The 16,075-nt window shown below is 34.9% G+C and overlaps 1 protein-coding gene across 1 annotated transcript in view; it reads left to right on the forward strand.

Moving 5' to 3' along the window:
* The window catches only part of LOC138709948 (protein O-mannosyl-transferase TMTC1-like), a 1,156,611-nt gene that overhangs the window by 959,455 nt on the left and 181,081 nt on the right, over nt 1–16,075 (forward strand). The window lies entirely within an intron of this gene.

The raw sequence follows: 16,075 nt of genomic DNA on the forward strand, positions 1-16,075 counted from the left end.
AATTCGTGTCTATTGTATTGTTTTATTATTTTTTCATTTTTATTTTGCTAATTTCGTTTATTGCTCATTTTGTCATTATGGAGGGTGAGGCTGGATCATCTGCTATCTACAGTACACCAGTTAAAAAACGGAAACGAATGGGACAATCTGATTTCCGAAATCACAGCAAAAAGACTGTTTACATTGTTGTAATATTCTTAAAGATCTTGCAGAACATCTTGAAAAAATTGTGACCATTGATTTTAGAAAATCTCAAGATCTGACTGCAAATATGTGTGGAATTTCCAAATGAAATGTAAACAAGGTTTCGAGAAAGAGCTAAAATCTACAGAACATCTTGTGAGATTTTCTTTTCCTAGGAAAGCAATCAAACGACATCGTCATGTGACAGATCTCATTGATTTGGTTAAGGACATGTTGCGCCGTTGTATTGCACTGGAAATGAATATATTATTTCGTGCGGACATATTACAGTGAATACATTTTATCTTTCCCCGCTCGTATGTGGACAACCTGTTGCGCTGTGCTCTGCCGTTTTCGCTCTACGTCCGCGAGCGTGGAATGATAATATTCATGCACTATAGGCTATATTTAACATGTATGGGCCAATGTTTTTCTAATGGGTATATTTCTCATTTATTCAAAGAACGGCTATATTTTATTCAGATTAATCTATTTTGCGCAGTCATATTATAGGAATATTTAACACATTATGTGGACGAATATCTCGAAAACATAATATATTTATGATTTTTAAAGAATGATTGTATTGTACTGGGGGTTAATCTATTTTTTTGGAAGCGTATATTAAACATGTATGAGCCAACGTTTCCATAATGTGCATATTTATCATATTTTAAAGAATGGTTGTATTAAACTATTAAACTTTTTTTTGCGGATATATTATACAATATTAAACATTAGGGGCCAATGTTTTCATACCGGGTACATTTATTTTTATTTCATGCAGGTGTCACTTTTGTAGTAAAAGATATATAGGTCAATGTTTTCATTCATGGGTATAGCACGCTGTGCATGAAGTTCGCTGGAAATTCTCTTTCCATAAAAATCTTATGACTGAACCGAAGCGGCAACTATGCATTGACCTTGAAGTGCATATTCAATTGATGCAGATTATAGTATATACAGTGACAAAGCTTGAGGTAATGAGAGTACTAGGAACAATAGACTGTGCCGGTACTATTTCGCATTGTCTGTGATGAGGCTATAGTAGCGATTCTAGTGGTTAGCAACTATCTATGGATGCATATTCCCTACGTATTGAGCTTCGTGACTGTACATACTAGACTGTGATAATATGTCTACTGTATCTGATCATGCTTAAAAATTAAATAGTATTTATAGTGTCCCACTTCCTTCAAAATTATGGATATAAATATATCAACCGTTGTCTAGCAACCGTACTTTCTTACGACTGTAAATGTTTACTTAGAACTTTTTCTTCACGATTACTTCTTCGAAGGAGAAGTAGCAACTTCTTACAATCGATATTCTCTCTCTGATTTTTTTCATATTATTATCCTTAATTATCAATTACCATAGCCCTATATTTTATTTGAAATTCTAAAATGTAATGTTTTGAGCATCACATACATCTATGTTTACATTTGTTGTTTATAGAAAGTCACTTGAAATTAGTAACTTTTCTTAATTCTTACTATTTTATTAATAGAACAACAGTCCCAGAAATTCTACTTTTATACCAGTTTAATACACTTCTACTATTACACTATCACAGTGTATGAATTTATGTTTCTATATTTATTGCCCGAAACCCTTATTTTCTATTCTTATTTTATGTTATGACTTAAAATGGACTGACAAGATATGAAATTTCTGTTTATGAAGTGCTGATGAAGTTATGGAAGAGGAATTCCTAAAAAAAAGTGACTTTCCACTGTGTTTTCACTTTTAATCATTGCTTTTGAATATGCAGAGAATTGAGCCTATGTATTCGTTGTAGAAATTTGGTGCATGTCTTTCAAATAACTGTGCGTTCTGATATAAATTATTATGATTGCTTATTGCGTAAGAAACATCAAAATTTGCTTTTATTCCTTCATCACCATTACCATCATCATCATCCTCCATCATGATCGTTATCATGAACATCAAGAACAGAACTCTACAGTTCGTTCCGTCTTCAAAGGTTTAAAGTTGTTCCCGACAACATATATTTGGTCTTCTTACTATGCCGATTCCTGTGGTTGATATTGGAGCAACTGCCAATCAAACAATCAATTAATCAATCAATCAATTAATCAATCAATGTCAATGGAAAACGAAAGGCGAAACGTTTAAAAGCTACGAAAAACCGTGTCCTTAGCAAGGAAAATTTGATCTGAGAAATAGTGTCTATGGATAGTTGTTTCAATCAGATTTTCGCTGTTTTATTGAAGGAGCGTTGGTGAATTTTGAAAAGGAAAGCCGAAAATGGACGTAACGTAATAGCTAAAATTCGGAGGGAGGGAAGGCAGAAGTATGACAGGAAAGCAACAGGTCAGAATCGCCGAAGATGTTAAAAGCCTGCACATCGAGAGTGAAGCGTACTTACCGCAGTCATCGCAAGAGAAGGGATCCGAGCTTTTGCACAGTACGAGAGATGTTCGAGAAAACTCGCCTCAGAGCACCAGAAGGCAACATGCGAATTCCATAGCTCGGATTAAAAAAAAAACTTTAATTTGGAAACATGCTGAAAGTTTTGTGGGGAGATAGTTGTAGGGCCGTGGGTCATTTCTTTTAGGTCTCATCCCGACATTTGTCTTGGCACCTTAGCAAATCCACAGAAAAACACAGACAGGATGAGATGTCTGTATTTAAGAGACAAAAAGCAACTGTAAATATATATATCTTTGGTACATTCTTTGTAAATAGACATAATATTTTGATCTTTAAATAATAACAATATATTCTTTCATGATGGACGGCGTTAAAAATTGTTGTATATCTGCTCTGAGATGGTGTAGATTAGTGTTTCTCAATCTTATTAGTGATGAGGTCCTAGTTTTACGCACATTAATTTAATGTGTCCCTTTACCTCAGAGTAGGTTAGAATGTAGAATATCGTGATGTGAAATGTCGTATCGATTTTAAAGAAAAAAATTAACATCAAGACATAGGACGTTATAGGAATTATGATTGGGGCTAGAGGCACAATCCCACGGGAGTCCTTAGAAGTCTTCCGAAAATTGAAAGTTCCTGACAGCACCCTGGACATGATATCCTCCACTGCACTGAAGTCATCGATTAGCATAATTAATCATCACTTATATTCTTTATAAAATGTAATTTGTCTTGTAGCCTAAATCGTTTGTTGCATTTCCAATAAATTTCTCAATGATAGCCTACGTAACTAGGGTTCCTATTAAAGAAAAAATTGAATTAAATATAAATATTAATTTAGAATTGATTAGGAGTCCGATTATTAAACCCTGGTTGGGACGGCTATCAACTGTCTTACTATCTTGCAATGCAAAGTAGTCAGATGTTTACAGACTGTTTCAGAATTTAACGGAAAAAAATTATCTGTTTGCAAAGGAATTGTACAGTAGCAATTTGATACAACGAACCCAGGGTTTCCGAGGAAAATTTTCTCACTTATCAGTTGTTAAAATTGTTTAAATTTGATGTTCATATTGCAGTATTAAAATGAAATAGAGGTGTGTAAAGGAATGCGGTAGTTTCGAACCTTCTTAAGGGTTGCATGAAGCCCAAGTGCTAAAAACTAATCAATCGATTTTTCAAAATTAATCTTCACAGAATCAGTAAAATTGCCGACATATAATGAGACAGCACGCCACTGCACTGCTTGTTTCACCTGCATTCGTTTTCGTTATTGTATACCTATTTTAGAATAAACATATCGACATGAAGCTAGGCGTCAGACCTCAGGATAAAAAGGTAGCATGTTAGAGTTTGACCTTGGTAGTTTTTCTTAATCCAATACTTCTTGTTTCATTGATGAGATATCTGGATTCTTTCTTTCCTCCACGACCGAAATATTTATTGTAGTATTTATTGTTTATGCTTATGGCAAGAGTATGTATATTGCTAGCCTACTACAACACTTCTGATCAAGTCAGTCGTATTGGACTTCTATGGAAATTACCTAAATTGGTAGAAATGCGCTGGCGTTTGCTTGCAGATGCGACAAGTGCATGACCTCTTTGTGTTTTGTATTATTATTTTCATGCGCTTTTCTCTCATTTTAATGCATAAGTTGTAGAAATTTGTGTACGTAGCTTCTAATGGCTAAACCAGAATAATGAATAAACTTCAGAAAAAGTAGGCCTACTTGATTTGTTGCAGAAAAATACCGTACTTAAGGTGGAAATCGTTACTTTGAACAATTCATAAAACTTATTTTCGAACTTTACTGAGTAGTGAAAGAATAATTTGTTTTCCTTTATTACAATATATGCACATACTGTACTGTACAGTAATTCATGAATATCGCTTACTTCCGTCTGTAAGGAAGACGAAGAGGGTTATTTCTTTCTTATCTTTTCTTTTCTTTTCTTGCTAAAAGGAGTGGATGAAGAAATAATAATACTGAAACTGATCACAAAGAGATTACTAAATTTCGTGGATCATTAGCTAAGAAGAAACTGCTTCCTGAAAGAAACACTGGATGGCATGGTGAATGGAAGAAAAAGTTCGAGTCAGGAGAAGATATCAGACGACAGACTATATTAAAATACATGGATTGTACGTGAGAACTAAGAGAACGGCAGAAAATAGGGAAGGTTGAAGAATGATGGGTTTGCAGTGAAAGTTCTGCTATTGGGCTGAAAACTATGAATGAATGAAAGTCTCTTCGAAAAAAAAATCCTTAAAATATTCGAGAATTGAAATATTAAATGTAATAGAGGAATAAGTTTACTATAAAAATACTTTTAAGAATTGGATTTTCGTGACCTGCATAAGTTTCATAGAACATTATGACTTAGGTACTCAGCTTTAGTAAAATACTAGCTTTATCTGATTATACTTTAATATATCTACATTGAACAGTGTGTACAAATTCTTTGCAGACTGGCTCCATGTTGGACAGCCCTCGTCCTCTAAAGACCGAGTATAACAAACTTACATAACTCCTTTTTCATATTTAAAGCTTCTTTTATATGTGAGGTTTCGTTGTTTACGTAACTGGCAAGAATGGCAAAATAAATAAATGATGTGGACGCGATATGAGGAGCAAGTCTGGCGTCTATTGTAGAGCATACAATCTTAAACTTATCCTGTCGAAGTGCCTAATCCCTAACGTTAAGTCACATTACACATTTTATATTATTATCTCAGTTGGATTATAAAATTATAGGCTTCTCGACAAGTAAGACCAGAACTCTATCTTCTACAGAAGGTATGTTTTCTACAAATGCTACGATAACCTCCGAAATGTAATTGCTATAGAGTTCCATCCTTGACGCATAAACATCTCATTTGCTCTCAATATGTACTGTAACTAAAATAAATGTTGAAAACCATTATAAATTACAATTCAAAAGAGGTAATGTTGAGAAAGTTTCCTTTATTATTTTTTTTCCAAAAATGAAGATATAACGCCTAACATCTGTTTCGTCCTAAAAGGAATCATCAGTTTCTTTAATAACAGTGAAGTTCTGGCATTATGTCAAGTTTCGTTCTCAAAGTAAATAACTTATAGTTGTTCATCTTTAGTTTTTAATTTCAAGGGTTGTGTCTCTCGCTTAAAGTTATCTTTTCATATCTCGTATTAAAGTTGAAAATCTAGGCACTAAAATACAATTTTTAATCGAGGGGATAATCAAAATTTCCTTCCTACTTCTTAAACTCACACGTTAGGTAGTATACATTATTCGTCCTCAAATATAATGCATATTTTCCTTCCTTCTAAATTATACCACAGGGCTTAGGTCCCAGTACATGTTTAATACTGATCAAAAAATCATTTTTTACCTTTTCTAATTTGAACTTCAAATTTTAAGATGTATAATCTGTAATCCTCTCAATATATACAAATACATTTTAGTATTACTTTAATTATGTTCACCGCTGAGGAGTAGCGGTTAGCACGTCTGACCGTAAAACTCAGGCTCAAATCCTGGTTGGAACAGGTTATCTAGTTGGGTTTTTTTTTCGGGTTTTCCCTTAACCAAGTGAAGTAGAATTTCTGTGTAACTTTCGGCATTGGACCTCGGATTCATTTCGGCATCACTGATTCAAATGTCATTGTCATCAACACTATAGCTCGGGTTTAGTTCATGGTGCGGTGTGATGTACTTGTACAAGAACGCGACCGTTCGACTATCCTATCATTTACAGAACAGGAGTAATAAGCACAATAAGCCTCAGACTGCAGTGGAAGTCTTCGAGGCGTAAAAGAGAGAAAAATTCATTGTTTATTTCTTTACTAAAATATCGGAGCTCAGGCCATGTTCCGTCAAGTGAATCCTCAGCTATTCATTCTTTTTTCTCATTGCAAAATTTAAGACTTAGACTCAAAGACATGTTATGTTTTAATTGAACCGTAATTTTTTTTCTCACTTCTGAAAACTTTAAGTTTCAAAACTTATAATCTACTCCACCACAAGAATAATCTTCAGTAGACTACGTAATTTATTTTCCTGTAAAAATATAGACCTGACGTTTAAGGCCTATCTTAATCTCGAGGATATCGTCAATTTTTTTATTTTACTTTGCACTTCAGTATTTACGCTCTGTGGCTTGTTAAGTTATCGAGAAATTCATGAATATTTCTTCAGTCCCGTTGTAAACATCAAGAAGTCGGAAGATCCCTGAATTTTACAATATTTTTCCTCTTGTCTTGCAAAGATCAGAACCTATGTCCTCATTTGAATAATACATTTTTATTCTGTCTCTCCCTCTTTCTCTTCTTTAGAGCTTCAAGTTATACATTCACTGATCTGCACAGACCTCGAGTGAATCATCCATTTTCTTAGCCTTTCTTACACTTTAACTTAAAAGTTCAGTTTATTTTATTGAAATCGTCACAAACATTAAAAGTTTAGGATTATGACCTATTCGGCTTTAAAAAAAATCGGAGTTTTTAAAAATGAAACATTTAAGTGGTCACGTATTTGCGAAAAATGTCTTATCTAATAGTCTACGCGCATCTTGCTCCTTAGAGGGAGAACGCCGATAGAACCCGAAACATATCACTGTCCCTTAGCGGCAGCTGGCCGATTCAATACGCAACATAGTATGAGGTATACAATTAAAATATTATATTTTAATAAAGCAACGTGAGGAATGAATCTCGTGCCTGTTTTTGTTCTCTTTATAAATTTAAAATTGTTATACGACATGTTGAGTTCTCGAAGAAATACTCCTTATTGTTTTTGTTATTATTATTATTATTATTATTATTATTATTATTATTATTATTATTATTATAATCACATCGTCTCCTAATAATAATTAATATGGTTGTCAAGGAGAGTTAAATAAAACATTAAACTCGTAACTCGAAGGTTGCCATGCTAAGGACGATATAAGCAGTATCGTAAACAACATTTTTTTTTCAGTTTAGTTTAGCAAACGAAATTTAACATCCTACATTTTCTAAGCCAAGAGTTCTCAAACTGTGTGTCGCGACTCTGTGGTGCGTTGCCTCTCTCTGGTGCGCCACTGCTATATGGAGAAACTAAAATTTATAAATTTGAATTTTGAATTCATCTTTGTAGATTAACCTATCCAATAAGTCGTATTATGATGTATAGTGAAACGAAACCTGCAATTTCTAGTATTTGTACATATTCATTTGAGTGTAATTGTGTATTTGTACATTTGAAAGAACTCAGGCTATAAATATAAATGATTATAAAACGTTAAACCAAATCGAATTTGGGATTTTTTAATATTTTGAGTAGAGAGACATCCAAAGGAAAATGTGGCATACGAAGGGTGGCTACACCTCAAAAAGTTTGAGAACTCCTGTTCTAAGGCATCTTCATCTCCTTTGTGCTTTTGACTGATAGGTATTTTTGGCTAATTTCTAAACCTTTCGTTGGAGAAATGTAATCAATTACATTTGTTGTGTGTTTCAATAATAATAGGTCTGGATGGACTATCAATATGTCTTATTTTATATCTTAATCGAGGCCTGTTAGGTCAGATGGTACAGCAAGCAGACACGGACTGGTAGATCATGGGTTCAATTCCGGGTGATGACAAACAATATCGTTGCCAAAACTTACAGAACGGTCCTAGACCCACCTGGGGGTAAAAGGCGATGGGAGCGTGATTCTAATTACACCACCTCATTCTATGGTCTACAGTCCACACCTGTGGAGTAACGGCCAGCGCATCTGGCCGCGAAACTAGGTGGCCCGGCTTCGATTCCCGGTCGGGGCAAGTTACCTGGTTGAGGTTTTTTTCCGGGGTTTTCCCTCAACTCAATATGTATGTATTTATTTACACTGCAAGTGGGCAAGCACCCGGTGGCAGTGATATACACAATATAAACAATACACAATAAAATGATAAGCAATACACAATAAAATTTACAATACAATTATACAATACACATACAATTTTATACACAATATAATAATAATACACAATACAATTTAACACAATAATAACAAAACATAAATAAAATACCTAATTTTACAATACAACCTACATAATTATGTATAGGCCCTACATAAGTTTCAATAGTCTTTCACTTTACTCTCATCTCACTCACTGTAGTGGCACTATGACGCATCTCACTGACACTTTAGCACACATTTCACTGACACTCTGTAACACATTTCACTGACACTATAGAACACATTTCATTGACGCTATAAATTATCACTGATCGGAACTATTCACTGCACTGTAAAACCATAACTTCACTGACTCACCTCGCTTCACTGATACAACAGTTCAAATAAGTCAAATAATTACACCCTTATGCATACTTATAAACAGAACTACATTTAAACTAAACATTTCTAGTCTAAGGCCCTCTTATACGCTATTTTTAAACAATTTACAATTTACAGTATGAGTAATGCTGGGTAACTTTCGGTGCTGGACCCCGGACTCATTTCACCGGCATTATCACCTTCATCTCATTCAGACGCTAAATAACCTAAGCTGTTTATAAAGCGTCGTAAAATAACTTACTAAGAAAATTGTCTAGATCAGTGGTCGGCAGCACTCGCTGAAATGGGTAAGGGGTAAGCTGTGTATTGCATTATGCTCCGTTGTGCAGAAGGGAGAGATAGAAAGCATACCCGCCTGCAGCCACGGATGGACGCTGTTGCAATGTCTTATCCGCGGGAAAGAGACGCTAGCCCGAGGGTGCACTGTGCTGATGACAGCTCGTCTAGATCATGAAAGTATGGAGCTTTAGCTTCATGTTTCCAAAGCGCCTTCATTCCCTGTGAAGGGAGTTAACTGCGATTTTGCTCAAGATTTAGTTACAAAACAACTTTCCGATGTTAAATTGAAACGAAGTTGATAAATAAAATTATCTTAGTTGACTAGTCTCGACTGCACTCTTCGTAGGCTAATCTTCAGAACTAGTCACGTTCTTACTTATTTTCGGTTTCTTCTGGAGTTGTTTTGGTGGTGGATGCGTTGTGTTCGGTATGTGAAGTCAAGTAGCGTGTGTGTTCTGAAATATAATTTTGTATTGAAGATATGTTGTGAGAACGTTCTTGTGTATCCGTATACAGAGCGTAAAGGATATAGACTGTCAAAATTGTGTAGACAGTACTGAATGAAATGAAATAGTGAAATTTAATAGTGAAATTTAACTATTTCTTATTTTATTTCTTTACATTTCGAGTGTACATGAATGTCATTGCCATTGAGCTATCGTCCAACAATACACACCAATACAGAATAGAGTAACAAACAACTGCTTCAGAGTCAGGATTGCCAGATGTCCTGGATTTCCCAGGATTATTCTGGGTTTTAATGGTGTGTCCTGGATTGAGTTACACATGTCCCGGAATGTTAAAAGAAAAATTGAAAAAAAAAAAAGACAATTCTATGCTCATTTCTGTAAAATTATCTTTAAAATTCCTTACTCATTTTACAAGACTCTATCCAACCTATGTTCAGTGGCTTCTTCAACTATGCCTAGCATCTCCTATTGGGTTGTATTGAAATAAAAACGGTAATATTATAGTATGTATTAAGTATTGTACAATATGTTTAGTCTTTACTCTCTTTGGAAGCTGATTTATTATTGATAGAATTTAAACACTGTGTCATGCATTTTTTCTGTAGTATAGGTCAAGATATAATATATACACTTGGCTGAAAAACATAAAAGGAATAACATTAGTTCTAGTACAAATTAATTCATTCAAATGTGTCGTCTCATCGAGGTACGCAGTATCATCACTAGGGCCCTGACATCGGTATATTTGTATTAGTTTGAGGTGAACATACGACGCCGGCCAGAATGTAGTCGACGTTTCAAGTACAGGCAGCGGAAGCGAATTTGACACACCTAAGCAAGCACGTTCCGTGTTTTGTATACGATTATTGCACATTGTAAATTGAAGACAATACAATCATTGTATACAAGGGTTAATATCGGAAGGGTCTAAAATGCTAGTGAGGTTGAGAAATCATACTTAAATTGTCACAAATGTGGTAAAACATAAGTCTGAAAAGATGTTTTTTTTATTATATTTAGACCTTTGCATTACAGTTTTAGAACCCCGAAAAGTATATGGCGTTCAATTCTGCTTTCCCCATGTTTAACTGTTACATTAATTTATGTATCACATGTTTCACTATCTTACTTTTCTTGCATGTTGTTCGTCAGGTTTCGGTTCCTGCTGCAATAAACAAAAACATTCATTTTCAAAGTTTCAAATGAAAATGACCGCCGCGTAAAGGATAGTATAACCTTGTATGCGCAAAAACTGCGTTCACCATCGGCTGAAACCAAGGGCGCATATGTAAAATATTTCACATCATCCATTTCTGCATCAAGTTTATAACAATCGCACTTGTCATCTGACAAAACTCTTGCAATTTTGCATTATGTATTGAAATCACAGTTTTTTGCATTACTGTGTTCATTTTCTCACACACCTTTTTGCTTATATCATCATATGCCATATACGTTTTCGGCTTTCCAGAAATGTAATGAAAAATTCTAAATATTAAAAAAAAAAAAAAAAAACATCTTTTCACACTTATGTTTTACCACATTTGTGACAATTTAAGTATGATTTCCAAAAATTATTCTCAATTTCAACATTTTACATCTTTTCGATGTTATCCTTTATATACAATAATTGTACCGGTGTCTGGTAGAGTTCTCGGGTAGCTCAGTTGGGAGAGCGTTGGTACGTTAAACCAAAGGTCCCGGGTTCGATGCCCGGCCCCGGAACAATTTTTCCCTCGAAATTATTCAATAATTATATTGTCTTGATTTTATAATATGCAATAATCGTATACAAAACACGGAACGTGCTTGCTTAGACGTGTGTCAAATTCGCTTTCACTGCCTGTACTTGAAACACGTCGACTACATTCTGTCCGGTGACGTATATCCACCTTCAAACTGTCCACACCTGTGGAGTAACGGTCAGCGCGTCTGGCCGCGAAACCAGGTGGCCCGGGTTCGAATCCCGGTCGGAGCAAGTTACCTGGTTGAGGTTTTATCCGGGGTTTTCCCTCAACTCAATACGAGCAAACGCTGGGTAACTTTCGGTGCTGGACCCCGGACCCATTTCATCGACATTATCACCTTCATATCATTCAGACGCTAATTAACCTAGATGCTGATACAGCGTCGTAAAATAATAAAATAAAAAAACCTTCAAACTAATACAAATATACCGATTTCACACCCCAATTATCACTTGTCGTGAATTCCCTACGAGAGAATGTGGAAACCCTGTTCAAAGTACTTATCGGGCAAAGTCAATAATAACTGTCTATACTCTTTTTCAGAAAAGTTAGACTTACAAAACACATTTGGTTTGGAAAACCTTGTCAGTTACAGCAAAACATCATTTGACTATTTTCTTGTACCACCAGTACTTTCTTTTTGGCATTTCATATCGAGTGTGCCCTGTATTTCCTACTCTTCTAGCGTATTTAATGTATAATCAAGATGGGATTTTAACTTATATAGTACGGTATTTATTTCTTTTCTTTCACAATACGCCAGGAATGTCAGGCGCGGGCGTATTGTACCCTGTAACTAGGAATATATAGATCTTTCGCTTACTGAATCGCTTGCAGGCACATGCCTAAAATATATTCCACTTCACTGTCACACCTCGTTTAAAGGCTAGAAATGCCCGCGCTTAATATGCATGAAGTAAGCAGTAAACGATTACTTCCCTTAGAAACCAGATTCCTGTCATTTGAGCAGGTTTTTATGTCCTTGTCGCTAATCACAATTTTAAAAGCATGAAGTGTAATGAAAAAAGTATTGTCGCCAATTTTTAAATAGGCGAATGACTGTAATGTACTGTAAATATATATTTATCTGATTGCGTTTATTTTCAAATGAATTTGATTTATTTCATTAACTTTTATATTCTTTAAAGCATGTACAGTAAAGTCGTTATTAAATATTGAAATTTAGATGTCAGTGTTTTTTCAAGATCCATGAATAATATTATAATTCGTATGATATCGATTAACTGCTTCTGTATCAGAATGCCTACGTGTGTTGCAAAACATCCTTTAGCAAAGGAAACCCACTTGCTACTCGCAGTATTGCATGCACATATTTAATGATAGGAAGAATGCAAGACCGAGTGCCGTCTCCACGCGTTACCTCAATTTAACTTCAATTTCTGCTTCAGTAACGTACGAGACAGAGAACTAACTTTTCTTTGCATCGTCACGCGTTGTTTTAGCCGACGGAAATGTAGCGTGGAATTGCTGTTGCTAGACCTAATTAGAAAGAAACGCTTCCATGGAAATTACCTACCAGACACTCTGCAGATGTACAGAGTCCGGTGCGTGGAGGCCTCCCTTTTACGTAGTACATGAAAACTGCGAACATTAGCGGGAACCAGGCATAAGAAGACACAGGATCGCGACGCTGGCTAATACCCATAAACATTTTAGGATAGAAATGGTCTTGAGACTGTAAGCATTATCTATCTATCTATCTATCTATCTATCTATCTATCTATCTATCTATCTATCTATCTATCTATCTATCTATCTATCTATCTATCTATCTATCTATCTATCTATCTATCTGTCTGTCTGTCTGTCTGTCTGTCTGTCTGTCTGTCTGTCTGTCTATCAGTTTGTCTGTCCTTTCGTCCCTCTCTGCCGCTGTTTGTCTCTATACGTCTCTGTTTGTTTGTCTCTCTTTGTCATTTGACCAGTTTTCGCATCGGCATAGTAGATCACCTTTCTGAGGTAATTTGCGTGGGTCGCACTTCGGTTCTCCGTTTCATTTATTAATGATACCTTAAACGTTTGAGCTATTTAAAGATAGGAGCAGATTTTAAAACGTTAACATAGCTTGCGTTTGTAACTTAAAGTGTAACCGTTGCATACTGAGTAGTCCGATAAAAGACATCAAACGAAATGAAGCCTGAAGTGAGAGTAAGGTAATGTCTATTATAGGAGCTCCCTTGAGTTCTTCATAACAGTTACATAATACAGCCCCAACGACGACGTTCGAGACCGCTGATGGAATTGTGAGGATATGCGGAAATGTAAGCTAATTTAGTTTCCCAAGTCTGCATTGCATGTCGTTCTTCTCCGCTTCAATTTCAGAATTTTTTAGTAAATTTGCTTCAAATACTCAGTCTTGTCTCATACTAGACGTTGTCTGTTAAAATATAGGTCTACGCAGACAAAGTCACGCGCGAAAATTTGCAGGCATCTGTGTCTCATCAATAAGACGAAATAGCGTGCGTTTTTATGATATGCGACTTCATAAAGAGAAAAATAAGGAATAATCCCATAGCCATTAATGTTTTAAGACATTCCTTGTTAATTGTAAATAACCATGTGTACAGTTCTGTATATGAAAAATAAATTATTCCTGTCGAGGATAGCTGTCGCCCCCCCCCAAATAAATATAAATAAAATAAAATAAAAATAAAATTAAAATTAATAATAACATATTGTTGATCTACAATTAATTTAGGTGCTTTTACCGCTCGGTGCCCCTTTTTCAAGGGCAGCTGTCCTTTTCGGATTCTTCTCTCTCTAGACAGATTTCGATATCTTCATGATCCTCAACTACTTAACACATTTTTCTTCTTCTTCTTCTTTTTCTTCTTCTTCTTCTTTCTCTTGTATTTTGTAATGTGTAAAAAGTTACATAATCTTTTCCTGTTTACGTTAATCTTCTGTAAGCTTCTTAAAATTGCTAATTCATATTTTATTTCTCATTATTTTTGTAATTCTTTTGTCTTCTAATTCTTCGCCTTTCCTCTATTTCTTTCTTACATGTTTCTTTTCAATTCAATCCTTTTTGCTATCTTTCATCATTTTCAACACTATTTTCATTTTTTTGGAGTTCATTACAAATTATTACTTTCTAAATTATTCTGTCCACTTTCACCAATATTATTCTTCACTTTGTTCCTAATCTTTGCCACCAGTACTTCTTGTTTTGTTCTCGTGTCGTTCACTCTCAAGACTTCAGATTTTTCCCTCTGTACTCCGCCTCTTCTTAAATGTGATATATGTTGTCCTTAATCGTGCAGTGATTATCACGCATGCCATTGCAGTTGTGATTCGTGAGTTGAAGCCTGATAACCGACAATGTACTGGGCGTCCGGAAGAGAAGTGCCCAATGAATAAATCAATTATATCTCGGAAAGTATTTATTATACACATCTCCGATTTGCATCGTCGCAAAGGGAATCACTCATATGCATGCGCGAGCTGGTGACCTTTGTCCAGATCAGTAAACAATTTCGATATCGTAGGTTAAGGTTGTATGCGTGTTGTGGCTAGTCAAATTAAGTCTTTTACGGTTCATGAGAGTCAATGTGGACGTGAAGCATCAACACGGAAAGGCATTCGCTTCTGTGATAAGAACCTGGAAACTGCAGAAAATATATTTTTATTTTCGATAACTTAGAATATACCTTACTAGTACAACCTTTTTATGAGGGTGATGAAAAAGCATAGCATGTCTTCCTGCGAAAGGAGGGACCTGCTGTAGGTTTACTATCAGTTACATAACCTGTTTGTAAATGAGGAAAATATTTTAGCCCAATTCCGAGGTCAGAATAATTAATCCAGTTTTACATTTGCAGCTACATAAAATATAAAATTTTTCCTACTACCAACCTACTGCAGTTTAAAATATCTAAATGGTGCTGGCAGTATATCAACCAAAAGTTTTGTATTTTCAGCCTCTTTTCTATAATAATAATAATAATATTAATAATAATAATAATAATAATAATAATAAAGGTAAAAAGGTAAAGATATCCCCGTAACATGTCATGAAGGCACTTGGGGGGCATTGGAGGTAGAGCCCCATGCTTTCCATGACCTCGGCACTAGAATGAAGTGGTGTGATCGGCACCACGCTCTGACCGCCTTTTACCCCCGGGAAAGACCCGGTACTCAATTTTATAGGAGGCTGAGTGAACCTCGGGGCCGTTCTGAAAGTTTGGCAACGAGAAAAAATCCTGTCACCACCTGGGATCGAACCCCGGACCTTCCAGTCCGTATAATAATAATAATAATAATAATAATAATAATAATAATAATAATAATAATAATAATAATAATAATAATAAAATAATAATAATATTATTATTATTATTATTATTATTATTATTATTATTATTATTATTATTATTATTATTATTATTATTATTATTAGAAAGGTAACCGGAGGCAATAAGGCCCAACTAAGGAATAAAACGTTTTTCTTTGAAATGGAGACGTTTAGCAAGTTTTAAATAATGAAATAGCATACTTTTATAGTTATCCTATAATATTTTACTCCAAATAAATATTCAAACGGACACATAAATACTGTGAGCAAATAAATTAACATCATGTCACTGGACCTTATATCCTGATGTGACAGATAATAAGGCCCACAATAAAGAATATAAGTTGAGTATTGAACACAATTTGG

The sequence above is a fragment of the Periplaneta americana genome, chromosome 12 (genome assembly GCF_040183065.1).
Source record: "Periplaneta americana isolate PAMFEO1 chromosome 12, P.americana_PAMFEO1_priV1, whole genome shotgun sequence".
NCBI classification, from domain to species: domain Eukaryota; kingdom Metazoa; phylum Arthropoda; class Insecta; order Blattodea; family Blattidae; genus Periplaneta; species Periplaneta americana.